Raw genomic sequence first — 19,105 nt, 5'->3', positions numbered from 1 at the left:
TAAGACAAGCCTGTGGATCATATTAATATTCACAAATGACATATGATTATTTGCAAAATTCCAGATAGCTGGGTTGGCAGCCTCACACAAGGATTCATGACATCCACATTTCTCATGATTTCTATAGCCAAACTGCATATGAGATAAAAATCAGTGGTATCTAAAAATCACTATGGTCCCAACATCAACACCCTTGACTTTCCAGATTTCTATTTTGAGGATTGTGAAAAGGGAATTTCTTTGGAGGAAAGACCGTTTTTTTCTGAATCCAAGTCTTCCATTTTCCTTTCCTCCTCCAGCACAGTCTCTAACTACAGATACCTCAGACTTTGCCTGGGGAGTAGTGTTTGTAGAAATAAAAATGCAAGGTCTTTGAAAAAAAATGGCCCTCAAGGGTAGCTATCATAATACTTGCATATAAGAAAGACCAAAATGCACAGATGTAAAAGAGATGTGTGGCAGTAAATGCTGTCAATTCTCAATTGTATATGGGTCCCAGGTCGATTATAAGCGGTTATGGACAACACTACAGTTATGTGGTACATGCACAGGGGGCATCTAGATCTTACTGTCTCTGCAGACTAGCCATGGTAGCCTAATGTATAGCTTTTCAGTACAGTCTCACTCTGCAGGTGTGTTACAACCCATCAGAGCAAATTTTGTGACAGACGAGCTGAGCAGGACAGAACCAGGGCAGACCCTCATGAATGGAATCTGAATCAGGGGGGCTTCTGGAATTGATCCAGCTGTAGGGAACACTTCTGATAAATTTGTTGGCCTCCATTCAAAAAAAAAAATTATAGGCAAAAATCTGCTCTTACTGCATGCAAGAAGGCCAGACAGATAGATGCATTTTCATTTCCTTGGACAGTAATGTTCCTGCATGCTTTTCCACTGTTCCACTGATATCCAAGGTCATTCTAAAGATTCAGAAGGACACTTCAACGATCGTGGTGGCTCCTTCTTTTGGAAATGTCAAGTTGCAGTAACCACAAGCTTCCACACAGACTGGCCCTAGTCACAAGGGACAGGAGGGGTGTTTAATTCATCCCTACTGGAAACAGTTTCATCTAACTAAATGATAGTCTTAATGCCTTTTCCGCACCTATTTTCTGTAGACATGCAACAGGTGTTGAGGTAAGAAAATTTGCTTCTAGGAAGCTATATATATATTGGCAATTGGAAAATATTTTCTAGTTGGTGCTAAGACAAGAACCAGAACCCTTTTAAAACTAGTGTTTCTCTGGGATCTACCATATTTGTGCGAGTCACATACTGGTATTTCTTGCTCCTCTATCAGAGTTCTTTTGTTGGTGATTTCAGCACGTCTGCCCATGGATCCTCCCATTTCAATGTATTCACACATCCAAATGTTTCTGTAAGAGGGGTTGTATACCAATAGTCCTATAAAAGATGTAGCTCATCCTTGGGATCTTAAATTTGTTTTGAAAAAAAATAAACAAATTTTGCTTCATTTGAACCTACTCATCAGGCTGAATTGGGTTTCTTAACATAGAAAATAGTTTTGCTAATTGCTCTGAATTCTGCAAGAAGAGTGTCTGAGTTGCAAGCAGTTATGGTGGGTCAACCTTCTCATTTTCCACAAAGATAGGGCTTCTTTAAGTACTAAACTTTCCTGTATGTCTAAACTGATATCCACGTTTACTTTGATCCAGGCTGTCAATCCCCCTGCCTTCTTTCCAGAACCTAAAAATGAGGGAGAAATGATCCCCCATACTCTGGATGTCCACAGACAACTCTGATATTATCCTGGCAGAAATAAAGCTTTCAGAAACTCTGATCAGTTTTTCATTCCTTATGAAGGTAAGAAAAGGGGACAGACTGTGCCAGTCTCCTTTACCTCATGTTATTACCTATTTTTATACCCACTGCAATAAGGTAATTCCAGGTATGGTCAAAGCTCATTCTATCAGGGCCTTGGCTTTGTCTGTGGCTTTTTGGAAAAGGTTGTATTCTAGGTGTTTTCTAGAAGTGGTAACTTGCTCCTCTGTCTAAGTTAAATTCCTTCTCCAGATCTAGAGCAGGCTTTGCTAGGACCATTCTTTGGGGGCTCCTACATCAGTGATCAAATGCTGATCATAGTACATTTGTTTAAATAAACGCACCATAACAGTAGATGTTCATATAATCTCTGCCGCAGTGGCCACCCCTAATTTTTGCATGTTTTTGTTGCAGTGGTGAGGACTTTGATTTTTACATTCCTAGCACTGACCTTTCAGGACTCTAGCCTCCCTCTCTATTGACATGAAAGCTCTGAAGGGTTTCTCTGCTCAAGCTGGTTAATGTTGTGAATAAGTGGAATGTGCCCTTAACCTTTAGAAGCTGGCCAGCTGTTACATTCTCAGCAAGATATAATCTGTATCGCTAAGGTTACTGCAACAGTGACCATTTGAACATGTACTGTTATTGTTAGTTTACTTCTGCGACTGTACTTTGCCACATAGTCCTTCCTGTGATCGTTGCCACATAGTCCTTCCTGTGATCGTGTTGTAGTCCATCCTTCTTGCCTTTCTGGAGGAGCCTGGATGCTCTGTTTGATCTTCACTCACACAAATGGTGAGAATGTCACAGAAGGTCTGCTTCAGAATAGAATACTGCTATTATCAATGTAAGACCCTGCAGTTGGGTTCCACATCAGATGTGTGTTCAGCAAAAGCTTTCTTTATTACTTTATTCACATCTTGTGGTTTAATATAGAACAGATTTACTGCTGAGCTATGTATGGAAATAAGGTACATAAGCAAAGATAATGGTGGAATGCAGAAGGTTATCAAAGAAGGAATGCAGGAAGAAAAAGGGAAGTAGAAAAACAGATCAGGTTAAGAAAGAATACTGGTTGGCTAACAGAGTATAAGAGAGCAGTCACAGCAGCAAAGAAAAAGTCATCAGATGCACTCTGTCAGCTTCTGGAACGTGACTTGGCAGACGACACAAAGAAACTCTAATCAAGTTGCAAGACAAAGGTAAAGAAGACAGTCAGCAGACATCATTCCAAAGGGATGTCAGCAACAGTCTACTCACCAGCCCACAGAATATCAAAAGCAGATAGAATTTCAAACATCTTTTGAGTAAAGAAAACTGCACAGAAGGTGCACTGCCCATATGCACTTTGCAATGAAAGACAAAGAAGAGTCCACCTTAAAAGAAGAAGGAACAACACTAAAGAAAATGAAGTCTGGAAATCTCAACTGTGGGCAGTATAGTATTATCAGGCTCCTGTCAGACTGTGTAAAAGTGCAAGAGACAGTAATTGTTGACAAAGATGGGGATTAGTGGTTTTGAGAAGGATGCAGCACAACTGACCTGATGTTTGCAGTGAAACAGACTCCACCCTCATCTGTAGCTACTTCTACACTATCTGTGCATTAATTAAAATGTGCAATAAAACTGATTTGGGCAGTCCTGTGATGGTTCAAAGTCCTAAAGCATTGGTAGAATTAGTGGAGGCTATGTACAAGGACCCACTGACACAAGTACGAAGAGTGTTTCGCCTCAGAGTGATTGCATATCAGGGTTCAGCTTTGAGACCAGTGCTGTCCATACTGGTGATGGACTACATTAGCAAGCTGGTAAGATGGTACATGTCAACAAAGCTGCTGTATGCCCACAGTGAGGCATTACAAGCAGACCCTGAACAGGAAGTTCAACAAATAAGGGAAAGGAATGCAAAACTAAAGACACATGGAATAAAACAGAGTGCAGATAAGACAGTTATGGCAGCAAATAGCAGAAGTCGGAAGAAGCTGAAAATTGAGATAGAAGGGAAAATAGTGGAACAGCTTAACAACTTCATGTATTTTAGAGGGCTGATTAAGGAGAGGGGAAGTCTGAATGCGAAGGTCAAAGCCAGAATCAGAAGGGGCTGCTGTACTGGGGTAGTGTGTGACATAAAAATGCCAAGGAAGCTGAAAAGTAAAGTGTACAAAATAATGGTGCAGCTAGTACAACTGCATGGTACAAAGAGCTGGGCGGTGAAGTTAAAGCAGTTGAGGTAACTAGAATTGACTGATACGATGTGCCTGAGACATGTGGTAGGATGCACATTGTGGGAAAGATTAAATTAGGATATCTGAGCAGAACCCAAAGTAGCTCCATTTGCAGATATGGTCAAAGAGAACCGATTACAATGGTTTGGGCACATGCGGGAAAGCAGAATAGTTTGGTCAGAAAGATTTGGGAGAAGCAGGAGGGAGACAAGACAATAAATGTCATCCAGCAAAGAGATGGACTAGTGTGAGAGAGAACCTCTTACAGTCGGACGTGACTGTCAAAAAAGTAGGAGAATGGCACTGAATCAAGAGATGCACACAGTTGACATGACACCCTGGCCCCGTGTTGAAGATAGTGAAGGGGGAGATGATTGCAGATCAAAACCATTGCAAAACTAATCTTTCTTTAGTACACTGGCTGTATTATTCACCATTGTTTGCATTTCTTTTTTTTTTTCACCTGAGCTTTCCATTCACTTCATTTACTTTTGTGTATTACTTCTGAGAATTATTGGTAGTTTCTTGGGAGCAAATATAACTGGCTTGGCATCAGGTTTTATTTGTATGTGTATGTGATATTTTTCTGGCAGCTTCCTACATCCATAAATCAGCATAGTCACAGGGCCCTAAAAATGTTGAAGGTGTGGTGTGGGAAGTTGTGGCAGCTTTACTTTAATCCTTCTATCTGCTTGTTGTTGTACGTGGAGGGTGATAACCCAGTGGTATTAGTATGCCCTCAGGGGAGTTGGACTAGAAATTGTGAAGCTGAACACGTTGTGAGTAGTTAGTATATATCAAGTCTTGACCATCATCTATAGAGTGAGAGGCTGATTGCAGAAGCAAAAAGGATGCTAGGGTGTATAACTGGGGGAGGGGAGGTGGAATCCAACGTTGATTATACCACTACCATGCCAGTCAAAAGCTGCAGCTCAAGTACTGTGTGCATGTATTGAGATATATAGAGAAAGGAAGGTTACAGTCAAGGAAAAAGAGTACAGAGAGGGCCACAAAGATTGTAAGGGAAACAAAGCATGACATGAGGAGTGGCTGAGACAGCTAGACCTGTTCACTGAATAAGATCAGATTGATGGAGGTGCTCTATATGAATGCAAATCTCTAAGGGGGAATATGCAAGTGAGTTGCACGGGAGAGGATAGGGTATAATAGAAGATCAAAGGGTTACAATTTTTGCTACTTGAGAAGATTTTTTGTTTGTTTGTTTTACAGAGAGGGTGGTGGAATGATTTAATCAGGGTGAAAAGCAGACCAGATTTAATCAACTGCTGAAAGGAGTAACAGAGGTCAAAGCAGTTAAGGCCCTTAAAAGAGCATTTGATTAACAGAGAAGCACAGTATGGAAGAAGAAACTTCCTTAGACCAGCTGTTGCACTTGGGCTGATTAGGTCAACTGATTCTTCTGCCATCTTGTTTATGACGCTATAAACCCCAATTTTTAAGATTTGTTTTCCATCAGAAAGTGGCCCATGGCCTACCTTTTGTTCCCTGCTTGGTTAGTTGCCAAGTACACACAGAAATTTTGCAGGCAGCAGGTGGGTCCTCTGTTGCAGATGTATTGCTTAATGCAGTTCTTTCAAAGATGATCTGCATTCTTAAAATTAACTGAAAACAATGCAACTTACAGCCAAGTCTTTTTTATGTTATAGTTGTTTACCTTCTCATTATGAAGGGATACTGTTGGTTACATTAAGTTAATAGCCCCACTTCTCCATTCAGCTACCCATCTAAAACTGCAGGTAATTGTGGCACATTTCTGTTAACCATTTTGTGTATAATTATTAACTAAGTTTGCAGATGATGTGAGCTAGGAACAGTCATTGAATCCCCAAATGACTTGGCCATTCTGCAGAAATGTTCATCTCAAATAATGTTGTCCAAATCATGTTATGAAACTGAATTTCAAAAAAGGCATTACTGTATCCTCTACCGCAGGGAACTAGCACATTGAAGAGTTGACCCAGTTGTTCAGGATTTGGGAATTTATGCAGACAGTGATGTTGGTCCGATCCGGCCATAAGCTAATCACCCTTGATATCCAAATCCTGCCCCCACCCCACCCCATTAAGGAAACCACGGTAAAAAATTTCTCCAAAGCCAACTTCATACTTCTTAAGACAGAAGTGGTGAACTTCATGACACCCATGCAGATTGACAATACAGTTACAACTGCTGAATCCTACACAAATGCACTCTATAAGCACTTACACGAGTGCATGGATCGTGTTATCCCAAACAGAACCAAGACGCTATCCTCAAAAAAAAAAAAAAAAAAAAAAAAAAAAAAAAAGGAAGCCAATCTGGTGGTCCCCTGCCATAAACGAGCTGTACAACAGAAGGAAGAAACTGTTGCAAAAGAGAGTAAAATGCCATGAGTGGAGGAGCTCCCTGGTCAGCCTCAGTAAGAAGCTGAGATCCTTTATAAAATCCTCCAAAGCCAGCTACGAAAACAAAATCGCCACTAATTCTAAGGACAACCACAAAGCATTCTTTAGCTACGTCAGGAATCTCAGTGGCAAAACCCAGATATGCTCCGAGTTGCAGCACAACGGCACGAAAATTACAGAACCAACTGATATTGGCAGATAGGTTCAATGCTAACTTTACCCCACCCCCACTCCCTAAAGGGCCAATATCTATACAGGAAGAATGCAGAGTCCCTGTAATCACAACTATGCAGGTAAAAGCTGCACTCTCTAAATCCAAAAACACAGCATCCATGGTACCGGACGACAGACTGCGTTTTACATGAACTTAAGAATGAACTGGCTCCCCACCTAAGCACCATGTTCAATAATAGCCTCACATCAGGCTTTGTGCCCACTGAATGGTGCACAGCAACAGTTATCCCACTGTACAAAGGGGGAGCCACCACTGATCCTGTTAGCCTGACGAGCCTGGTCTGCAAAGCCATGGAACTCCTAAACAAAGACATTAGTAACCTCCAAACTCTGGATCCCACCCAGTTTGGGTTTGTGAAAGGCAGATCATGCCTCCTGAACCTGATCGACTTCTTTGAGGCAGGCACCAAAAGCCATAGATGAGGGTAAGGTGGTTCACACAGCCTATCTTGACCTCATCAAGGCTTTCGACACGATCCCCCATTCTGGAATTATAGCTGAGCTCACTAAACTAGGTATAAATCCCTACATCACAAGATTGGTTGCCAACTGGCTCACTGACAGAACCCACACTGTAAAAGTTGCAGACTCCAAGTCTGACCTCAAACCAGCGACAAGTGGCGTACCACAGGGTTCAGTCCTGGGACCTCTCCTGTTTGGTATCTACTTCTCTGAAGTACAGGCTAACACAGATGGCCTCTGGCTAACGAAGTTTGCAGATGACTGCAAACTAGGAGCCATAGTCAAGTCCCCAAATGATGTGGACATCCTACAGAAGGGCCTCGCTGAGACAGATGCCTGGACCTTGAGCTCAATGCCAAAAAGTGCAATGTCATCCCCTTTGGTAAAAACTCTGTACCCATGAACTACCACATAGGCAGCAATCTACTTAACACCGAATGTGTGATGAGACCTTGGGACCCAGGTGGGCAGTAGTCTCTCCTTTGATAGTCACATCGTCACAGTAGTCAGGAAGTCGTCCTACGTGGCACACCTCATCATAAAAGGTTCTCATCCAGGAAAAAATAGGTCATTGTTCCCCTCTACTCGACACTCATTAGACCTATTATAAAGTACAATGCCCCTTTTGGAATGTACCTCACACCCCCCCTCCCCTCACAAAGAGGATTACTGGCTTCAAACAAATGCCCTACACTGACCATCTCAAAAAACTCCAGCTTTACTCCGAGGTGATCTCTGTCTAACATATAAAGCTATGTCAGACCCAGGGCTATTGGACATGCTACACCTAAAGAAATCCCAATCCCTCTGAGCTACACACTCTAGGGACCTAAACCTTGTCACCACAATAAACAGGACATGCTGGAGGGATAGATTCCTGTCCCAGAGACTTCCCATACTCTGGAACAGGCTACCCATCTATGTCAAGCAAAGTTCTTCATTAGCACTCTTCAAGAAAAATCTTGATGAGTGGATGGGAAATAGGAAATACACCCCGGGGATCACTTCTGTGTCTCTGCTCGACAGTGGCAGAGGAGACAGTGGCAGAGGAAAATAACTTTCTTGGGTCACGTAAGCCAGGGAACCTTGTTTGCTAGGCTTACGTAGGCCCTTGGGCCGATAGCTTAGTACATACTTATGAACCTGTAAAGTTTGACCATCATGTGTCCATTGTTGTAAGAAAGTCCTCCTATCTTGCACAACTTATAAACATAGGGATTGTGTCTAGATCTAGGGATGTCATTTTCCCCCTTTACTCAGCCCTTATTAGGCCAGTCATTGAATATAATGCCTCCTTTGTCCTGTATCTGTCCAGACAGGTGCAACAACTAGATCGCCCACAGATATACCTTATTAAAAGGATACAATGCCTGAACATGTCTTACATGGACCAACTCCGAGTCCTGTCACTATAATCTGTATCCTATAGACTGCTATGTGGTGTGTGTCTGACATACAAGGCATCCTCCTACTCATTGCTGATAGATTTACTGCACATCAGCAAGTCAAATAGCATCAGAAATATTGTATCGAGGGATCTAAACCTCTTCTGCAACCTCAGCAGTATGGTTTGTAGGAACAGGTATATTTTGCTGAGGACACCACTGCTGGGGAACAGATTCCCCATCCACATAAAACAAAGTTTACCCTGGTCCATTTTCAAGTGTAACTTGGATCCTGAGATGTCAGCAAGCATACACTGTATACACTATGGCATACATGTAAGTCATTTTGGGGGATAATAAGCACACTGCAAAATATGTTGTCTTCTGCATTTCTGTTTTGAAGCAGTCTTCCCTTGCAAACATAAGGAATGCTGTCCACTGTTGGTAGCTGCTATTTAAACTAATAAAGTCTTGAAAGCAGTGTCACAAATTGTAATAGCGGTAGTTAACATCTCTTTATGTTCAAAGCTGCTGCCAGAGGTACTAAGTCCTGCTCATAGTTCTTTTTATTTTTAAGTACTTGCTGCTTTGGGAATTGGGACTGAGTAATACACTCCTGCTGTCCTTATTTGTTTAAAAACAAGATGGTAAATGGAAACAGAAAAACAAATGCAGTACAGGGATGCAAGTCAGATACCATGTGTGCACGATAAGCAGAAGAGGGGGACTTTGTCAGACCGGTCAAAAAAATAGTTATTGCAGATCTATTTGTTTGGCTGCTAAATATTCTTTAAATAATGTTAAATGCAAGATTTTTGCCGTTTTTTTTTTTTTTTTTTTTTTTTTTTTTTTTTTTTTTGTTCTCTTACCATATTCTTGGGATTTCTCAGATCTCCATTGAATTGGCTTGGGTTTGACTGGCTGCTTGTTGCTTGTGATTCTGTCACTGCTGCTCATCTTGTTCTGCCCCCTCCCCTCCAGTCTTCCAGAAAGAAATCAGGATGACTTTTTTTTAATTCCAGAGCTTGAGATACTACAGCTAGTGTCATCACCTGTCCCTATTTATGCAGGACAGTCCCTATTTGGGCAAGTGCATCCTGCAAAAAAGCCATGAAGAATCTTCAATGCACTGAGATTTTTGGACCAGTAATATTTTCTTCCTTCTAATAGTTGCATAAAATTGTTTTGTACTTTAAACATTTTGATATGAGATAAAATAACGTAAATAACTTCAGTTCTACAAGTGAGCCTTTATTTTGGGGGGAAAAGAATTTATAAAGTAGTTGTAGGGATCATTTGTCCTGTAAATTGTCATATTTCTAAGTACCTCCATTTTGGTCATTTTTAAAGGTAGCGACCTTACTACTGATTCGAAACAGACAGCAGGCAGAAAAGTGAATTGCAAAACAGTGCGAATCTTTCCTGACTCCTCAAAGTGCAAGACCATCTGAAAATGGGCAGAAACAAGCAGTGCACTTGCTCTCTGGACTAGTGCACCTGTGAGCCGATCCATCTATCAGACCTTGTGGTAGTTTGTTTCACTTAGTGTCATTAAGTAATAGAAATTGTGTGTGTGTGGGGGGGGGGGGGTTGTGTGTATACGCTGCAAGTACAAGAACAATCCAAGTGTTGGAGTTGATGCATATATATTGCAAACAGTTGCACTGACATTTTCTCTTCTTTTATTACCAGTTATTTTGTATTGTAAATACAAATGCTGGTACTGTTCTCAGTGAAAATTTTAACTAAGTTATTTCAAGCATATATTTCAATACTAATTGCCTAGTCTTCGTTATTGTGCTGTATTCTGTAAGTTGGTTATTCTAGTGCCCTGTCTTTCAAATCTGTGCCTTTTGTAGGTGAAGTGGATATTCTGCAGATCCCATAACTCTCAACTGTCTGTGATTTTGCTTTATATTTTTGCCCTGTCCCTCATAATTTTTTTTTTTTGGTAAATCACCAAAGGTTACAGTCAGTCAATATTACCAGACAGAGTTGTATACTTACTGTTCATAATAAAATGCACGTTGTTAAGCTGTTTTTTTTTTTCTTTAAGTAAATTAGTGTAAGGTTGAAAAACGGTTCCTGATTTTTGGCATATTTGGTTTTGTCCAGAATTTTTGAGCAAAGAATTTAAGATAAGACCAGCCCAGTTACCTGGTTAGGAACTACATACATATATACATTCAAAGATGTCTTTATTTTATTTCTTGATTTATGTATAATTTTCCTGTCTCATTGAAGTCATTCCCACACGTGTACTTCTCTGTCAGTCTTTTTATGTTAGAATTTAGTTGTTCTAATGCGGTATGAGCATCTCCTGATCAAATAACTACATTACCGTACTAAAGTTTGTTGTGAAATGTCATCATGAATCACTTTGAGTTTAGTAATGCATTTGTATACTCTGAGACTACAGGTTGTGATTGCGAATTGGTTGCAGTTTTATTTTCTCAACCTTGCTAGATGTGGTAAAAGATTTTCTTACTCATTTTCATGTTCTTACTCAAACTACTTTTATTTCTCTTATATGTTTTTCCCCTGCAGTTTAAGCTATTCCAGTGAATACATTGTATCTTTACTTTTGTTGTGTCATTTACTACATATCCCTGTTTCTGACTGGTATAGATTTAAGCTACAGCCTCACTCTGTCTTTCTTAGATGATTACGTCAAAGCAAATGGGATATTAATGGCTTCTTTTTAACTTGCCACAAACTGCCTTTATGCTTGATGTAGAGAGTAAACAATGTTTGTGAGAGGCAAATGTTGCAAAAGTCTGATTGATGTGGGTTTTAGGTGTACCTCCACTCCATATTTATTTTTATTTTATTTTTTTTACTGCACGGATTCTTTGGCACCAGTTTTTCTGTTTTGGAATGTACAATTTTGAAATTGTGTATTTTATTATGACAGTCAGTTTTGTATGCCTATAAACATGTTTCAGAGAAATGTACTCTGTACTTCAAAAAGCATCAATGACAACACTGCTCATCCCTTCAATACAAGTCCTGTTCTGAACGCATCTGAAACAGGAAACTATTCTCCCAAACAAAGTTAGCAATACTACTTTGGCTTTTCCTATACCCAGGGTTTAAAGGGCATTGTAAACCACAGTGCAAAGGACTGAATTTTGTTGTAATCAATATATATTTTATTCCCAATGTTCTGTCCAAGTTCACTGTCAAATGTAGCGTAAACCTAAAGTTAAAAGCTTAAAAGTATTCACTGGAGTTAAAAGCAGACATTTCCCAAGTTTAGTATTGTCAGCCATAAGTTTTATCAGTTTGTAAGCACTGCCATTATTTACATCACTTCATTGTTTTTGTACCTCATACAGGCTGTTGGTATAAAGAGCAAATTTTGTATGTGACTGTAATTAAAGCACCATTGAGAGGTACTTGGTCTTGTAGGATATACAGTAACACAATAAAACAGTTGTAAAATCTTGTCAAACAAGTACTATTTCAAGTTTTGTATGGTGGTCTGTGAGCACTGGGCAAGATGAGGCTTTTTGGTCTGACTGCTAACAGTTTAGCATGAGGTCTGTACAACACAAGGATTGGTTGAGTTAGTAAAAGGTCTGTCTGATATAATGCTATTTTTTTACTTAATGTATTTTTCATATGTTTTAAAGAGTTTCAGAAAGAATTTGGAATAACAAGTGCAAAATCCAGCAGGTCATTATAAAAGACACTTCGTGCAAGTAGCTGGAGTAAAAGCTGCAAGCAGAGTTCTTCTGGTACAAATGCTTCAAAATATCTGATGTAGTTTTGTGTTTTTTTCTCCAACTTCATAATATTTAACAATATTTTCTTAGACCTCAATTACACATAAATTATGTATCAAGTCATTTATTTTCTCAAGCATCTTGTCCACTTCATGTTAATTGATTTGCCATTTCGCCTGCATATAAGAAGTGGTCTGTGTTTGTGAAGAGAATGAGTTTGCATTGTGGTTAGTATTTGCTATCTTGTTTAATGCCATCTCCCAGCTGATTTTGTGTGTTACCCCTTCTTGTATAGTTTGTATGCTGTGTACATTAGGCTTCTGGTGCAACATACTTAAGATGTCCTTCTATTCCCATGTTGCAGTAGTCATAACCTTGGGGAGTTCTCGACCTAGACAACCCGAATGTCAGGCCAGTGTACAAAAGGCTTTTGCTACTGTGTGGTACATGCGGCGTTAAACATAGCCCAGTGACCTACATAGGCCATAAAGGTGACATTGACACATACCATTCCTCAGAACTTCTCTATCGCCAGTCCAAACAACAGCTTCTGCCATTCATCTGATCCCCAACTATTTGCTGTTTTTCAGATACGTGTCTCATCTGATCCCCAACTATTTGCTGTTTTTCAGATACGTGTCTCGTCGGGGAAAATTCTTTGTTCCCTTTTTGCTGTTGCATGCTTTGAGATTGATGTCATCTGGAAAAGGCAAGTGCAGTTGTGGACATCAGATTCCACACAAAGACAGCCACAGTCAGTGTTTGATTTGTCTAGGGTCTGAGTACGACTGTAAGTCTTGCGAGATTTGTTAGGCATTTGTCCCCATGACTCTTTGTAGCCATTTGTTGGTGCTTAACATTTACCTAGAGAACCAACATCCAAACAGGTTAGCTTTCGGTATGGAGAGCACCACAGGTCCATCTGGTAAGCCACCAAAGAAGAAGGCCAAAAAGGTAAGGCCCGAATCTTCCAATGCGCCTTTAGATTCAAACTTTCCTCTTGAGGCCAGTGAAAGCCCGGAAGCCCGTTCAATCACTGGCTCCCAACCTGCAGTGGGTACCAATTCGGAAGCCGTTAGGGAGGGTGCCACTTCCACGTTTGCAGAGGCAACACAGATGTCCATTCAGGGCTATAAGAGGGAATCGCAACCCACTATCTCGGATGTCCCAAGCGGTGCTCCCCCAGCACCTCAAGCACTAGCAATTCCTGCACCTGACACAGTACCTTGTCTTTCATTGGCTGTTGCTTCTCTACCTAGCATGAATCTTCCTGGGAAAAGGAAACATAAACAGAAGCATGTTTCCTCCTCTTAGGATGCCTCTCCTAATTGGTAGCCCTTTTCCCAGGGTATATGGAATGCATTCCTAGCTTTAAATCCATCCTCAGCCCTACCATCCAATCCTGTCCCTTCTCCCACTCTCAGGAGATCTGTGGAACAGCAGGCAAATGGACTCCTCTTCTCCCTTGGCCATCTGTCTTGTCCTTCTTCCCTTTATAGATGGCTTTCCCCTCTATGCCTAAGAGCCCAGATTCTCAACCCCTGGCCCAAAAAAGGCCTGACAGATTCCATAAGGTCCGTGAGGACAGCATTTTTTTATTCAAATGTCCCCTGCAGATCCTGCTATTATTTCTCTCTCTGTAGACCAACCCTCTAAGCTGCTTCCCTATACTAACCCTCTCCCTTCTGACAAATGATAGCAAAATGATCAGAGCCATTAACTACCAGACTCGCATGTCATAATATGTTCTGGTCTTACTCTTCCAAACTTTCCATTTGGCATCAGACCTTTCTAATGCTCCAGCCAAAGTGCAGCTCTCCTCTCTCCTGTCCACCTCAGCCCAGGTGCTTAGGCATTCCATTAAATGCAGTTACAGTGCTGCTGAAGTATCTGCAAGGTCAGTAGCTTCAGGGTATGTACCTACGAGATATTCATGGTTGCATCTCCAGCCTTTGCCTGATGATATTAAGGCTAAGATCATGGATGCACCCTGGACAATGATGACCTTTTTTTGGTGCTGAAGCTGCAGCCCTATTCAAGTCTGTGCGTGACAAAGGGGAAGAACTTAAGGAACTGAAACCCCTGTTTATCTCCCCATTTCCTAAATACCACAGAAATTATCTTGCTAAAACACAATTTGTCAGAAGGAAACAGCAGAGTTCTCCTCCTTCCCATAAGAAGTGGGCTTGGAGACTGGGTGCTTCCAGATCCCAGCAAACCTCTGCCCAAAACCCACATTTCAAGACAGGCCAGGTACTCTGTGACTACCTGCCAAAGCTCTCAAACACCCCCCTTTTCCAGCGCCTGTCTTCCCTCCCCTCCCCTCTTAGACAAGTATCTCCACTGATATCGGGTCTTCCTTTCATGAGCATTCCACAACTTCCCGGGACCAGATTCATCAGTTTCCTCAAATCTAAGAAGACTTGCTAAATCAAGGAACTATTCGAGAAGTCCTACCCCTCCAAAATGGGGAGAGGCTTTTACTCCAGACTGTTCCTAGCCCCCAGAAAAGATGGTCCTTGGAGACCAATATTCTTTTCCTCAAAGTGCCCACCTTTCAGATGCTTACTCTGCAAACTATTTTCCCTCTCCTGATACCCCTAGCCTTTCTAGTCACTCTGGACATCAAGAATACATACTGCAGATTCCCATTCACCTGCAATACAGAAAGTTCTTGCTTGTTTCTGTGGCTTCCTCACATTTTCAGTTCTGTGCTTTGTCCTTTGGCCTCTCAGTGGCAACAAGGGTATTCCGAAAATGCTTAAATCCTGTAATTGCCTTCTGCAGGCTCCAAGGAATTCTGATCTATCCTTACCTGGACAATCTGTTAATTCAAGCAGCCCACCCGGACACATTATGGGAAAACCTAGTTTTCACCATCTCTCTTCTCCTTGTCCTGGGGTTCACCATAAACTACAACAAGTCTTCTCTCAATCTATCCCAGAGTCATATTTTTCTAGGATACAGATTGAGGGCAGATCAGATGATGGCTTTCATCCCTCCTCAAAAAGTGGAAACTCTGCTCAACTATTTCCACAACCTACTCCACTTAACCTCCATCTCTGTCAGGAAGTACTTGCTGGGGTTCATGGCATCTGTCATTCCCATGCTACCCCTAGCCAAACTTCACATGTGGAAAATCCAGTGGTTTCTAAAAACTGTTTTGACACAGTATGCTCATCCTTTGGAATTTGTACTCCCTCTTATCCCATGCATAAAGGAAGAAATACGGTGGTGGGCTCAACAGATTCTACTGAAACTAGGCCTTCCTTTTTAACAGCCAGCTTGAGTTCAGGAACTCCGCAACTCATGCCTCAGACTTGGGGTGGGGAGCAATCCTAGGTCATCTAAAGGTCCAGAGTCTTTGGTCCCCCTTAGTCAAGAAGCGGCATATCAGTGTAAAGGAAATGAGGGCTTTGATCCTGGCTCTCCAAGCCTTTCAATCCTCTGTGCTTCCAGGACTCCTGAAGTTATTCACAGACAACACTACTGTTCTGTGGTATGTGAACAAACAGGGGGGCACCAAGTCATACCTGCTATGCAGGCTGGCCCTTCTAGCCTGGGAGATGACACTGCAAGCAGTTTGTACTCCTCCGACTCAAAATGGGCTGGAAGACACACTCAGCAGGTCCATGACACAAGCCCACGAATGGATACTTGATGGGTATGTTTCTGGACATTGTCCACTGGTGGGGTACCGTATTTACTTCCCCCTTTTGCAGACAACTTCCAAAGTTTTGTGCCAGAGTCCCAGACTCTCTGAAATGGAAGGTGGACACCCTATCCTTCTCATGGAAGGGGATGTTTCTTTATGCATTCCCCCCTCCCATCTCATCCAAAAGGTCCTGCTGAAAACAAGAACACAGGGTAATGAGGGAAAGGGAGAAATCGAATATCATTTTGGAAGTATCGAATAAAGAAAACTATAAAGTAGTTAAGACAAGCAATGTCACTGTTGGAGTATAAAAGAGGGAACAGATCAAAAATACTTAGAAAGATAGATGTGGGTAAAAGCAATGCCCAGTATTAGTGCACGACAGAGCCTGATCTGTTCTATCGCAAATAAACTAAAAATCTCAGCACACGTAGAAAAACTTAGAAGATACGCAGATAAATATAAAGGAAAAGTACAAAGTAAACAATTTATTGATGACCCACAAAGTTTTGTATAGAATTGGGAAACAAGGTAAAAGGAATTAAAAGACCACCAAAAAAGAAGAAATAGATATATTTTGGAGTATTTATGAATGTCATGTGGAGCATAACAAAGGTGCTAAATGGCTAGAAGTAGTAGAAGAAGAAATAAGAAGTTTAAAGATGCAGGATATGAAATGTGATGAAGTAACAGCCAGGGGGATTGAAACAAAGTTAAGAAAAGCCTGTAATTGGAAAACCCCAGATCCAGATGCAGTACCTAACTTCTAGTTAAAAGTATTAACATGTTTGAATGAAGATTTAGCCACGAGTAAGAACTGTTTACATGCACACCCCGAACAGACACCAACCTGGCTAACAACAGGAAAAACAGTGCTCTAACTTAAAAGTGAACCTGCACACTACCCTAAAAATTATAGACCAATTACTTGCCTTCCAACAACATGTAAACTGTACACTGGAATTGATGCCGACAGAGGTTATAGTCATTTAGAAGAAAACTCAATTATGGTAGTAGAACAAAAAGGCAATAAAAGAAAGTCATATGGAACAAAGGATCACTTGTTAAATAAAGTCATAGTGGAGAACTGTAAAAAAGGGAGAATCTAAGAATGGCATGGATTGACTACAAAAAAAAAGCATTTGATAGTATCCCACATTCATGGATAAAAGAGTGCTTAAAAATGTATAAGATGACACTGATAGACTGTCACATTACAGTGACAGATCACTTTGCAATTAAGCCATGATAAAGGACAAATTATTATCCCAGAGATAAAAATTCAACAGGTGATATTCCAGGGTGACTCTCTGTCACCGCTGCTATTCTGTCTTCCCCTTAACCCATTAAGCTGCTTACTTAACAGTTTAGGCCACTGCTATAATTTGGCGGCTAGAAAACAGTGTAAAGACTTCTCAGCTTCTGTTTGTCACTGATTTAAAACTGTATAGCTCATCAGATGAGGAACTGAAAGCACAACTGCAGGTTGTCATAACTTTTTCAGATAATGTAAGAATGTCATTTGGTCTTAATAAATGTTCTAAAACAACCTTTAAAGAAGGAAAACTGTAGCACCAAGAAAACAACAGTTTGGGACAAGAATATGATATAAAAAAACTTGAGCAAGAGAGAGTGTATAAATGTTTGTGAATTGATGAAGGATCAACAATAAAACGTGAACAAATAAGAAGACTTAGTAAGGAATACTTTAGAAGACTTAAGTTAATCCTGAAAACAAAATTGACATCTAGGAACAAACGTCAAGCTATAAACCGATTTGCTCTACCTGTCCTAACTTACAGTTTTGCAGTGGTTGACTGTCCCCCAAAATGTGTTGGATAGATTAGACAGGAAAACAAGAAGGATTTTTCATGCTCACCAAATGATTTATAAAAATCAGTGCATACCAAGATTATGTATTCCCCGTACTGAAGGAGGGACGGGCCTCCTTGAAATTGACTACATATATAGAGCTGCAGTTGTGGGACTGCACACACATCTGCTGACTTCACAAGACCCAAACAAGTTTTGAAATATGAGGAGAATAAATCTAAGATGACTTTTCTGCTTAATCTAGCAGAGGCATATCGGCATCAAGTAGGAATGGAAATCAAACAAGAAGTAGATGAAAATAAGGCAGCAACTGAATGTGCCAGAAAACAAAAGAAAGAATAGTGGGCTATGTACACAGTGGTTTTCAAGGTCCATTGAACATGTGGGAGAAACAGACATGTAGGTTTTGTAAAACAGGATTGAAAACAGTTGCACACCTTGTTGCTGGTTGGGACATACTAATGGCAGAAGGACTGTATACTGAAAGGCATAATAATGTAGCAAGACTGGTGCACTGGGGATTGTGCAAACATTATGGTACTGAAGTGGCTGAAAAGCACTGGAAACATGAGCCACAAAGCATCATAGAAAATTAAGTCTACATCACATGGGATCACCCATTACCAACAGTTCAAACGATAAATACTAGAAAACCAGATATAGTGGTCCATGAAAAGAAGACAAAAGTAGCATTGATCATTGAAATCACCACACCCAGTGACTTGAGTGTCTTGCATACAGAGAGAGACAAAGTCGTAAAATATCAGGATTTGCAGGCAGAAACGAGAGCAGTGTGGAAGAAAGATACCCAGACAGTTCCAATAATAGTAAGAGCAATGGGTCTTATAAAAAGGAATCTACAATTGTACTTGGGTATGTTACCAATACATGTAACCCCGTACAAATTGCAGCAGGATTCATTACTGGGCACATTATGGGTGCTGCGAAGAGCACTTCCAACTGCCATCAAAGACTGAAACAATACTAATTTCATGCATTTTAATCATACTTTGACTTAGGAATGGGGTCCATTCCCGTCATAGTATTAGAAACCCAAAAGACGTGGAGAAATTAGAGAGAAAATGCAGCAGGACAAGCCAAAAATCTTGCTGGTGACTCCCTTTAGGTCAAAACATCACTGGTTCCCTGCTCTTCTACATTTAGCCAAGGGTAGTCATCACAAGTTACCTCACAGGGTGGATCTTCTCACACAAAACAAATGATAGTTTTTTCACCCACAACTCATCTCCCTGTTCCTAACTCTGTGGGTGATAGGCTTTTGATCCCCTTCCGACACTTTTTTTTCTGAGGACTTGCTTCTAGTCTTGCAGGAAGCCAGGAAACCCAATACTAGGAGGTCCTATTTATCGAAATGGAAGAGGTTCTCCATCTGATG

General features: G+C 40.9%; 1 protein-coding gene across 3 annotated transcripts in view; it reads left to right on the top strand.

Annotated features, from left to right (window-relative positions):
- TMUB1 (transmembrane and ubiquitin like domain containing 1) overlaps positions 1–19,105 on the top strand; it is a 330,526-nt gene that overhangs the window by 182,573 nt on the left and 128,848 nt on the right. The gene's annotated exons all lie outside the window — the stretch shown is intronic.

Source organism: Protopterus annectens, chromosome 3.part1 (assembly GCF_019279795.1).
Source record: "Protopterus annectens isolate FY-2018-M chromosome 3.part1, PAN1.0, whole genome shotgun sequence".
In the NCBI taxonomy this organism is placed as follows: domain Eukaryota; kingdom Metazoa; phylum Chordata; order Ceratodontiformes; family Protopteridae; genus Protopterus; species Protopterus annectens.
The sequence above is the reverse complement of the archived record's forward strand: the minus strand, read 5'-3'. Positions and strand labels throughout refer to the sequence as shown.